The sequence below is a fragment of the Mus caroli genome, chromosome 1 (genome assembly GCF_900094665.2).
Source record: "Mus caroli chromosome 1, CAROLI_EIJ_v1.1, whole genome shotgun sequence".
NCBI lineage: Eukaryota > Metazoa > Chordata > Mammalia > Rodentia > Muridae > Mus > Mus caroli.
Window position 1 is genome coordinate 6,690,684 of NC_034570.1, and position 9,582 is coordinate 6,700,265.

At 38.6% G+C, this 9,582-nt stretch overlaps 1 protein-coding gene, 1 non-coding gene and 1 pseudogene across 3 annotated transcripts in view; all 3 read right to left on the bottom strand.

The window, feature by feature from the left end:
* Nucleotides 1-9,582, bottom strand: part of Cpa6 (carboxypeptidase A6) — a 364,349-nt gene that overhangs the window by 190,396 nt on the left and 164,371 nt on the right. The window lies entirely within an intron of this gene.
* LOC110301608 lies at nucleotides 4,905-6,426 on the bottom strand (annotated as a pseudogene). The gene is made up of 2 exons (XR_002378727.1): nucleotides 5,457-6,426; nucleotides 4,905-5,009 (listed from the first exon to the last, which is right to left on the bottom strand). The product of XR_002378727.1 is annotated as a heat shock cognate 71 kDa protein pseudogene (transcript).
* Nucleotides 6,376-6,481, bottom strand: LOC115032357. Its single transcript, XR_003838036.1, has one exon. It is a non-coding gene; the product is annotated as a U6 spliceosomal RNA (small nuclear RNA).

Genomic DNA, 9,582 nt, shown 5'->3' on the forward strand with positions numbered 1-9,582 from the left:
AACAAAGAATTCTCACCTGAGGAATACTGAATGCCAGAGAAGCACCTGAAAAAATGTTCAACATCCTTAATCATCAGGGAAATGCAAATCAAAAGAACTCTGAGATTCCACCTCATACCAGTCAGAATGGCTAAGATCAAAAATTCAGGTGACCGCAGATGCTGGAGAGGATGTGGAGAAAGAGGAACACTCCTCCATTGCTGGTGGGATTGCAAGCTTCTGTACTCGGTCCTACATTGCTTGTGGGCTTGAAAGCTGGCACAAACACTCTTGATATCTGTCTGGTGGTTCCTCAGTAAATTGGACATGGTACTACCAGAAGATCCAGCAATACCTCTCCTGGGCATGTACCCAGAGCAGATGATGCTCCAACTGGTAATAAGGACACATGCTCCACTATGTTCATAGCAGCATTATAATAGGCAGAAGCTATAAAGAACCCAGATGTCCCTCAACAGAGGAATGGATGCAGAAAATATTGTACATTTACACAATGGAGTACTATGCAGCTATTAAAAACAATGAATTTATGAAATTCTTAGACAAATTGATGGATCTTGAGGATATCATCCTGAGTGAGGTAACCCAATCCCAAAAGAATGCACATCGTATGTAGTCACTGATAAGTGGATATTAACCCAGAAGTTTGGAATACCCAAGATACCATTCACAATCCATATGAATCTCAACAAGAAAGAAGGCCAAAGTGTGGATACTTTGATCTTTCTTAGAAGGGGAGACAAAATACCAATGGAAGGAGTTACAGATACAAAGTATGGAGAAGAGACTAAAGGAATGGCCATTTAGTGACTTCCCTACCTGGGGATCCATCCCATAGACATTCCCCCAAACCAGACACTGTTGTGGATGCCAACAAGATCTTGCTGCAAGAGCCTGATAAAGGTGTCTCCTCAGAGTTTCTGCCAGTTCCTGACAAAAACAGAAGTGGATGCTCACAGCCATCAATTGGACAGAGCATAGGGTCCCCAATGAAGAAGCTAGAGAAAGTGTCCAAGTAGCTGAAGGGGTTTGCAGCCCCATAGGAGGAATAACAATATGAACTATCCAGTATTTCCAGAGCTCCCTGGGACTAAACCATCAACCAAAGAAAACATATGGTGGGACTTATTACTCTAGCTGCATACATAGCACAGGATGGCCTAGTCAGTCATCAATGGGAGGAGAGGCCCTTGGTCCTGTGAATATGATATGCCCTAATATAGGAGACTGCCAGGATCAGGAAGCATGAGTGGGTGGGTTGATGACAGTGGGTTGGGGGAAGGGATAGGAGGTTTTCCGAGGGGACACTAGGAAAGGGGATAATATTTGAAATGTATATAAATTAATTATCTAATAAAAATAATTTCTGTAGAACTCACTCAATAGGTGGTACTTTTGTTCTCTTTGTCCAAATAGACTGTGCAGATGGGGATATACCTTTCATTATTTTTTTACTTTTTATTTTTTGTTCTCTCTCTCCTTATTTTCATTCTCAAGACCAGGTATCCTTGGTTATCCCTGGCTGTCCTGGAACTCACTCTGTAGACCCCACTGGCCTCAAACTCACAGAGATCTGCCCGTCTCTGCCTCCCAAGTGCTGGGATTAAAGTTATGCACCACCACTATCGGGGAGAAAATCAGCTTTTAAAGAGAAGGTTTTTTGGGACTCGTGTTTAAGTCCATGACTGGTTGACATCATTGCTTGTGTGTGTGTGCGTGCGTGTGTGTGTGTGTGTGTGTGTGTGTGTGTGTGTGTATAAAGCAGAACCCCATGGCTGGTAGAATTAAGCCATTTACTTCACATCAGGGAAGAGTGAAGAAAAAGACCAGGGTTTGACAAATGCATGCCTATAATGAATGAAAGACTTCCTCTTGGTCCCATCTCTTAGTTCTGCCTCCTCCTAATGGTTCCAAAGTCCAGGACCAAGTCTTGAATTTCACATGGGACTTCAAAGGACTTTCCAGATTTTAACAGTAGCATATTTTCTCTCTAATATTCCATATTTAGTCTCTCTCTTTCAAAGCTAATGGATATATATTTCTATTACATTCTTTGGAAACTCATTGAAGTGGTTTATCCACCCTCCACCAGTACTTATAAATGAGGCAGCATCCTAGGCTGGAACATTAATTCCTATTTTGAGGCATGTAGAACTCATAAGTAATTTACTTTCCCAATGCTATTTAGTGCAGAGAGCATTTTATAGCACCATTTTATCAATTCAAATATATCTTTCTTAGAACCCAAATTAGGGGTTCCTGGGGTTTGGTCTTGCACAAGTGATTAACTTTCTGATACAGGGAAAGGTGTTCAGTGTTGGGAGAATGACATGACTGCCCCAGGAGAGTTTACTACCACTTGGGGAGAGAAAATAATTGCAGAAGAAACAAAGTTCCATGAAAATGGTCTTTGGCTCTAGGGTTCAGCTTAATATCTGCTGGGTAAGTGCATGGTGGTCAAGCTGAGTTTTCTCCATAGTCTCTATCTTTGACTCTCAATACTTTAGTTTAAAAAATATATTTATTTTACTTTATTTACTTTTGACACTTTTACTTCCCATTTTCTCTGGATGTGATCTGAAAGACTAATAATCAAGATGATGTCTTCACCTGTTACTTGTTTCTTAATGATTTAGAGTTAAGGACTACATCTGAGATGCTAGCTTATTTAATTTACACCTCTGACTTGTGCCAAAAAGATATACTCTTTTGTAAAACCAAGAGTTCTATTAAGTGTTTGAGTTCCCAAGAGTTCTGGAGAAGAGCTAAATCAAAAGAAAAGAACATTTATTTCTTGCAGCTGTTTTCTGAGAAATAAATGGTCACACAATTGTCTGTTAGAAGAAACGTCCATGTTTCTGACAACTACTCCTGTCTAAAGTGTATTTTCTAATGTTAAAGTGTCAGTTAAGTTCATTTTATGTGTTAACTATCATGTCAGTGTTATTAAATCAGAAGTTAAGTTGCCAATACAATTCTGAATTTTTTATGTAAAGTATTTCATGGCATGACAATCTGCCCATCAGGTTGATGAATCTGCTTAAACAACCATTGGAACATTCATCTATTAACAAAAGAGGTAATAGTATTTCCGTGATGAATAATTCTTATGAAAGAATTTCATAAGGAATGTTTGACTCAATAATGAGTCTTTTGAGAGACAAATTGAAAGCTACTACATCTTCTAAGTCATGTAGTTTATATCATTTGATTGGCTCAGTTATAGCATCTGGATCAACAGTAGAAGTGTATATCTCAGCCTATATGACCAGCAATGAAATATACTGCCAAGTGGTGAGGAGGTAGGATACAGTTAAAGAGAATCTGGTTCTCTTTCCTCATGATTCTGCTTTATGTATTTTTGGTAGGATTTGATACCATTGTGGAAAATGCCATAAGCTCCTGAAGAATCAACTTCAATATGTAGTTGTAGATGAGATCACATTAACCTTCTTAAGGGAAGGGTAGGACAGTAATAAAATATAGAAAACCAAACCAAAAATGGCTCTGTTACAATGTGATAAAAATCCTCCACACAGACGTAAGTAGATTGAATTTATATCTGAAAATAACTATCACTTTGAACTTTGTTCTTTCCATCAGACCTCCAGCAGGCTAAGAACCTCTATTTTACATGACAAATCACTGGACATCAGGGCAGCTTCTAGACAGGCAGTCCATGTCACCAACACCACTTTTTGCTTCTCAAAAGACAAGTTGTTTTGTAAAAGGTACTGAGGACTTTCTAGTCAATGGTGGGTGCTTACCATATTGCTTAGTTCTTCCAAAAGGAATAGAATAAAGAAGTGTTTGTTATTGACCAATTATGTGGGGTGGTCTATTCTGAAAATGTAATTTCATTTATGTTATACTTGGAAGTGAAATGTCTACCATAGGCTTATGTGCCTGAACAATTGTGGGATATTTAGCAGGTGGGACTTCACTGAAAGAAATGAGTTGCTGGAGGATAGCCTTCCTTCTGGATTATTTCCTGATTAGCCATTTTTTTTTTTCTGAACCAGAGATGTAGAGAGACAGTTTCATTTTCATGCTGTCACATCTGTGATGTGCTTCACTGTATTCTCTCAGACCACAAGCCAAAATATGTTCATTCCTTACCTTGTTTCTCTCAGTTATTTTATCATGGTAACTACTACAGTTTGTTTATATGCTCCTGTAGCTCTCTTGATCCTGGCTTGTCTCCTATGCTTCCTCTTCCTCTTGATGGTGGTTTCAGAAAATACAAGGTTCTTTGTGCAGCATGTTGAAAATGTCTCCTGCCTGTATACTTGGACAACAAGGTTCATCATGACAATTAAACACCATTTTGCTGTTGCCTAGGATAAACTGAATTTTCAGAGAGAATTCTATTTCTACATGATCTTAGCTGATTCATGTTTTTCATTTCTTTCTCAGATACCCACATGGCTTTGTGCATTAGTACTTCCAGATTAGTAGCACTTGACTGGAGGGTGGGCACATTGCAAGTTCTCCCAAGTTCTACACTTGGGTTTTGTTCTCTCCCTACTGTTGGTTCTATGATGTGGCTTATTTCCTTCAGAAGAGCCTCTCCCCAGAGATAATGCTGTTCTAATATATCACATCTGCCCTAACTCTCTACTTTCCCCTTTTGAGCATTCAGGCATTTTTCCTTTATATGGTTCCATGGCAAAATGTTCTGCAAGCAACACCCTAAAAACTGCCAATGTCCATCTGATAGTTGAGCTTCTACCTTTCAACTCTAAAGGGATAAATATATATTTTCTGTTAGCAATCTACTTAAAGTACATTTTGTATTACCTTTGAAATCTTTTTTTTTGGTGCCAATTTAAATAGTTTTATTATTCCATTTTACCTGTTTTGGGTCCCTGTGGAACAATGCTACACCCTCTTCTTGGACTGACTTAATCCATCTCTTCAATGGTGTGGCCTGAAGCAGCACCACTAGATGGAGGAGCTCCTCCACCAGGGAGGCCACCAGGCATTACTCCAAGCACGCCACTACTACTCTGGTATAGCTTGGTAAAGATATGGTTGTAGACTTTATCCATTTCTTTCTGCTGATGCTCAAACTCTCCCTTCTCTACAGTCTGGTTCTTATCCAACCAGCTGAAGATTTCATTGCACTTGTCAAGAATCTTCTGCTTGACCTCATCATTGATCTTGCCTTGAAGTTTCTCATCTTCAACAGTTGCTTTCATGTTGAAGGCACAAGACTCTAGTGAATTCTTAGAGAAGAACTTATCTCTCTGCTTCTCATCCTCAACTTTGTACTTAGATTCTTGGACCATGCCCTCAATATACTCCTTACTCAAGTGGTCTTTGTCATTGGTGATAGTGATCATGTTCTTCTTTCCTGTGCTCTTATCTACAGCAGAAATATTGAGGATGTCATTGGTATGAATGTCAAAAGTAACCTCAATCTGAGTAACCCCATGGGGTGCTGGAGGGATGACTGTGAGCTCAAACTTTCCAAGCAGGTTGTTGTCCTTGGTCAAGGCCCTTTCACCTTCATACACCTGAATGAGTACACAAGGCTGGTGATGAAAGTCTGTGTCTGCTTGGTGAGAATGGTGGTATTGCTCTTGANGAGGACAGTCATGACTCCACTAGCAGTTTCAATACCAAGGGAAAGAGGAGTGACATCCAAGAGCAGCAAATCCTGAATATTCATAGACTTGTGTCCAGATAGAATGGCTGCCTGCACAGCTGCACTATAGGCAACAGCTTCATCGGGGTTAATGCTCTTATTCAGTTTTTTTCCATTGAAGAAGTCTTGCAGAAGTTTTTGAATCTTGGGGATTCTGGTATCGTGACAGTATCATGAATCTGTGACTTATCTAGTTTGGCATCTCAAAGGACCTTCTCTACAGGATCCAGTGCACCATGGAATAGGTCAACATTCAATTCCTTAAATCAAGCCTGGGTAATGGAGTTATAGAAGACAATTCCCTCAGAGAGAGAGAGAGAGAGAGAGAGAGAGAGAGAGAGAGAGAGAGAGAGAGAGAGAGAGAATGAATCAATCTCAATACTGGCTTGGGTGCTGGAGGAGAGGGTGTACTTGGCCTATTCACAGGCAGTGTAAAGATGCCAGACAGCTCTCTTGTTCTCACTGATGTCCTTATTGTGCTTTCACTTAAACTCAGCAATGAAACGGTTGACCATTTGGTTGTCAAAGTCTTCTGTACACAAGTGGGTATCTCCAGCTATTGATTTGGCTTCAAAAATTTGATCCTCAATAGTGAGGATCAACATTTCAAAAGTGACACCTCCCAAGTCAAAAATCAGCACATTCCTTTCAGCTCCAATATTCTTATCTAAGCCATAAACAATAGCAACAGCAGTTGGTTCATTAATAATTTCAAATACATTGAGAAAAATATGGAATGCTTCATGAATTTGTGTTTCATCCTTGCTCAGGACCATGCTAATCTTCTCTGTACTATTCCAATTTTAGTATATGGGCTGCCAAAGAGAGCACTACCTTTGAAATCTTAAATTTCATGTTTTTAATCTGGGTTACAAAACTTCTATTCTTCTTTTCAACTTCATCACTTTAAAAATCATTTGGATATGTAGTCCCCAGAGGTTTCTCAGAACTCCTAATTCCTTCTTAACATTTGTATCTATCTAAATTGGATATAGCCATGGGTAGGAGTTACACAGTAAAACCAACACATCTATAACACAACACCATACCTAAGGTTCAGGAAACATCATGGAAGAGGTGGAAGAAATATTTTATGAGTCAGAGGAACAGGGAGTCTGCTTTGAAGTTGTGTCTTCTAGAAATGATAGGGAAGCAAGACCCAAATACTATGGTTGCCTAATAAGAAACAAACATACCTTCTTTCTGGTTCACATCTGCACCCTGGAGCAGATCCTGTGCTCTATATCCTGCTTCTGCCCCCATCCACACCCAGAGGCAGCTTGGCTTCTATGAGTTCTGATTCAGTTAGGGTCACAGATCAGGTGCTCCAGACCCCCTTCCACACTTAGAGACAGCCTGACCCAAGGAGACCCAACATAACCAGGTTCACAGGAGGGACATAGACAGCAAGATCAGTTAACACTAGAGATAACCAGATGGCAAGAGGCAAGTGCAAAATCATAAGCAACAGGAATGAATGCCAATTGGCAATATAAGAACACAGTTCTCCTACCACAGCAAGCCCTGAATACCCTAACACATCTGAAAATCAAGATTCTTATCTAAAAATCTCATCTCATGATGATGATAGAGGATCTTAAGGGGATCCTTAATAAGTCCCTTAAGGAAATACAGGAGAACACAATCAAACAGGTGAAGAAATTGAACAAAACCACCCAGGATCTAAAGATGGAACTAGAAACATTAAAGAAATCACAAAAGGAGACAATCCTGGAGATGGAAAACCTAGGAAAGAGAGCAGGAGTCACGGATGCAAGTATTACCATTAGAATACAAGGGATATAAGAGAAAATCTTGGGTGTAGAAGATACCATAGAAGATATTGATACAACAGTCAAAGAAAATACAAGTGCAAAAAGCTCCTAACCCAAAACATCCAAGAAATTCAGGACACAATAAAAAGACCAAACCTGAGAATAACAGGTAGAGAAAAGAGCAAAGATTCCCAACTCAAAGGGACAGTAAGCATTTTCAACAAAATCATAGAAGAAAACTTCTCTAACCTAAAGAAAGAGACACCCACAAATATATAGAAAGCCTACGGAACGCCAAATAGTTTGGTCCAGAAAAAAAAAATTCCTCCTGCCACATAATAATCAAAACATCAAATGCATAAAACAAAGAAAAATATTAACAGCAGTAAGGGGGAAAAGGCCAAGTAATATATAAAGGTAGGCTTATCAAAATTATACCAGATTTCTCGACAGAGACTCTAAAAGTCAGATGACCTTGGACAGATGTCATAGAGATCCCAAGAGAACAAAAATGCCAGCCCATGCTACTATACCCAGTGAAACTCTCAATTACCATATATGGAGAAACAAAACTATTCCATGACAAAACAAAATTTAAACAATAGCTTTCCACAAAACCAGCCCTACAGGAGATAATAGAAGGAAAACTCCAACACAAGGAGGGAAACTACACCCAACAAACACCAAGAAATTATGCTTCTCACAACAAACTCAAAAGAAGGGAACCACACAAACATAATTCTACCTCTAACAACAAAAATAACAGGAGGCAACAATCATTAGTCTTTAATATCTCTCAACATCAATGTACTCAATTCCCCAATAAAAAGACACAGGCTAAGTTACTGGATAAGTAAACAGGACCTGGCATTTTGTTACATACATGAAATACACCTCAGTGACAAAGACAGACACCAACTCAGAGCAAAAGGCTGGAAAAAAAATTTCCAAGCAAATAGTCTCAAGAAACAAGTTGGAATAGCCATTCTAATATTCAGTAAAGTAGACTTCTAACCAAAAGCTATAAAAAAAAAGATGGGGAGGGACATTTCATGCTCATCAAAGGAAAAAAAAAACTCAATAAGATGAAATCTCAATTCTGAACATCTATGCCCCAAATGCAAGAGTATCCACATTTGTAAAAGAAACACTACTAAAGTTCAAAGCACACATTGAATCTCACACAATAATAGTCGAAGACTTCAACACCCTACTCTCACCAATGGACAGATCCTGGAAACAGAAACTAAACAGAGACACAGTGAAACTAACAGAAGTTAAGAACCAAATGGATCTAACAGATATTTATAGGACATTTCATCCTAAAGCAAAAGAATATACCTTCTTCTCAGCACCTCATGTTACCTTCTTCAAAACTGACCATATAATCAGACACAAAACAAGCCTCAATTGATACAAGTAGATTGAATTAATCTTATGCATCCTATCAGATCACCACAGACTATGGCTGGTTTTTAATAACAACAAAAACAACAGAAATCCCACATACACATGGAAGCCGAACAACTCTCTACTCAATGATAACTTGGTCAGGGAAGAAATAAAGAAATTAAAGATTTTAAAACTTAACAAAACTGAAGGCAGAGCACACCCAAATTTATGCAACACAAAGAAAGTAGAGCTAAGAAAAGAACTCATAGCTCTGAGTTCCTTCATAAAGAAATTAGAGAGATCCTACATTAGCAGGTTAACAGCACATCTGAAAGCTCTAGGACAAAAAGAAGCAAATACACACAAGAGGAGCAGGAAATAATCAAACTCAGAGCAGAAATTAACCATTAAGAAGAAAAAAAGAAGAGAGAGAGAGAGAGAGAGAGAGAGAGAGAGAGAGAGAGAGAGAGAGAGAGAACTATACAAATAATCAACAAAACTAGGAGTTGGTTCTTTGAGAAAATCAAGAAGATAGATAAACCCTTAGCCAAACTAACTAGAGGGCACAGAAACCATATCCAAATTAACAAAATCAGAAATGAAAAGGGAGACATAACAACAAAAACTGAGTAAATTTAAAAAATCATCAGATCCTACTAGAAAAGTCTATACTCGACAAAACTGGAAAATTTAGGTGAAATGGATGATTTCTAGACAGATACCAGGTATCAAAGTTAAATCAAGATCAGAAAAAAAAATCTAAAC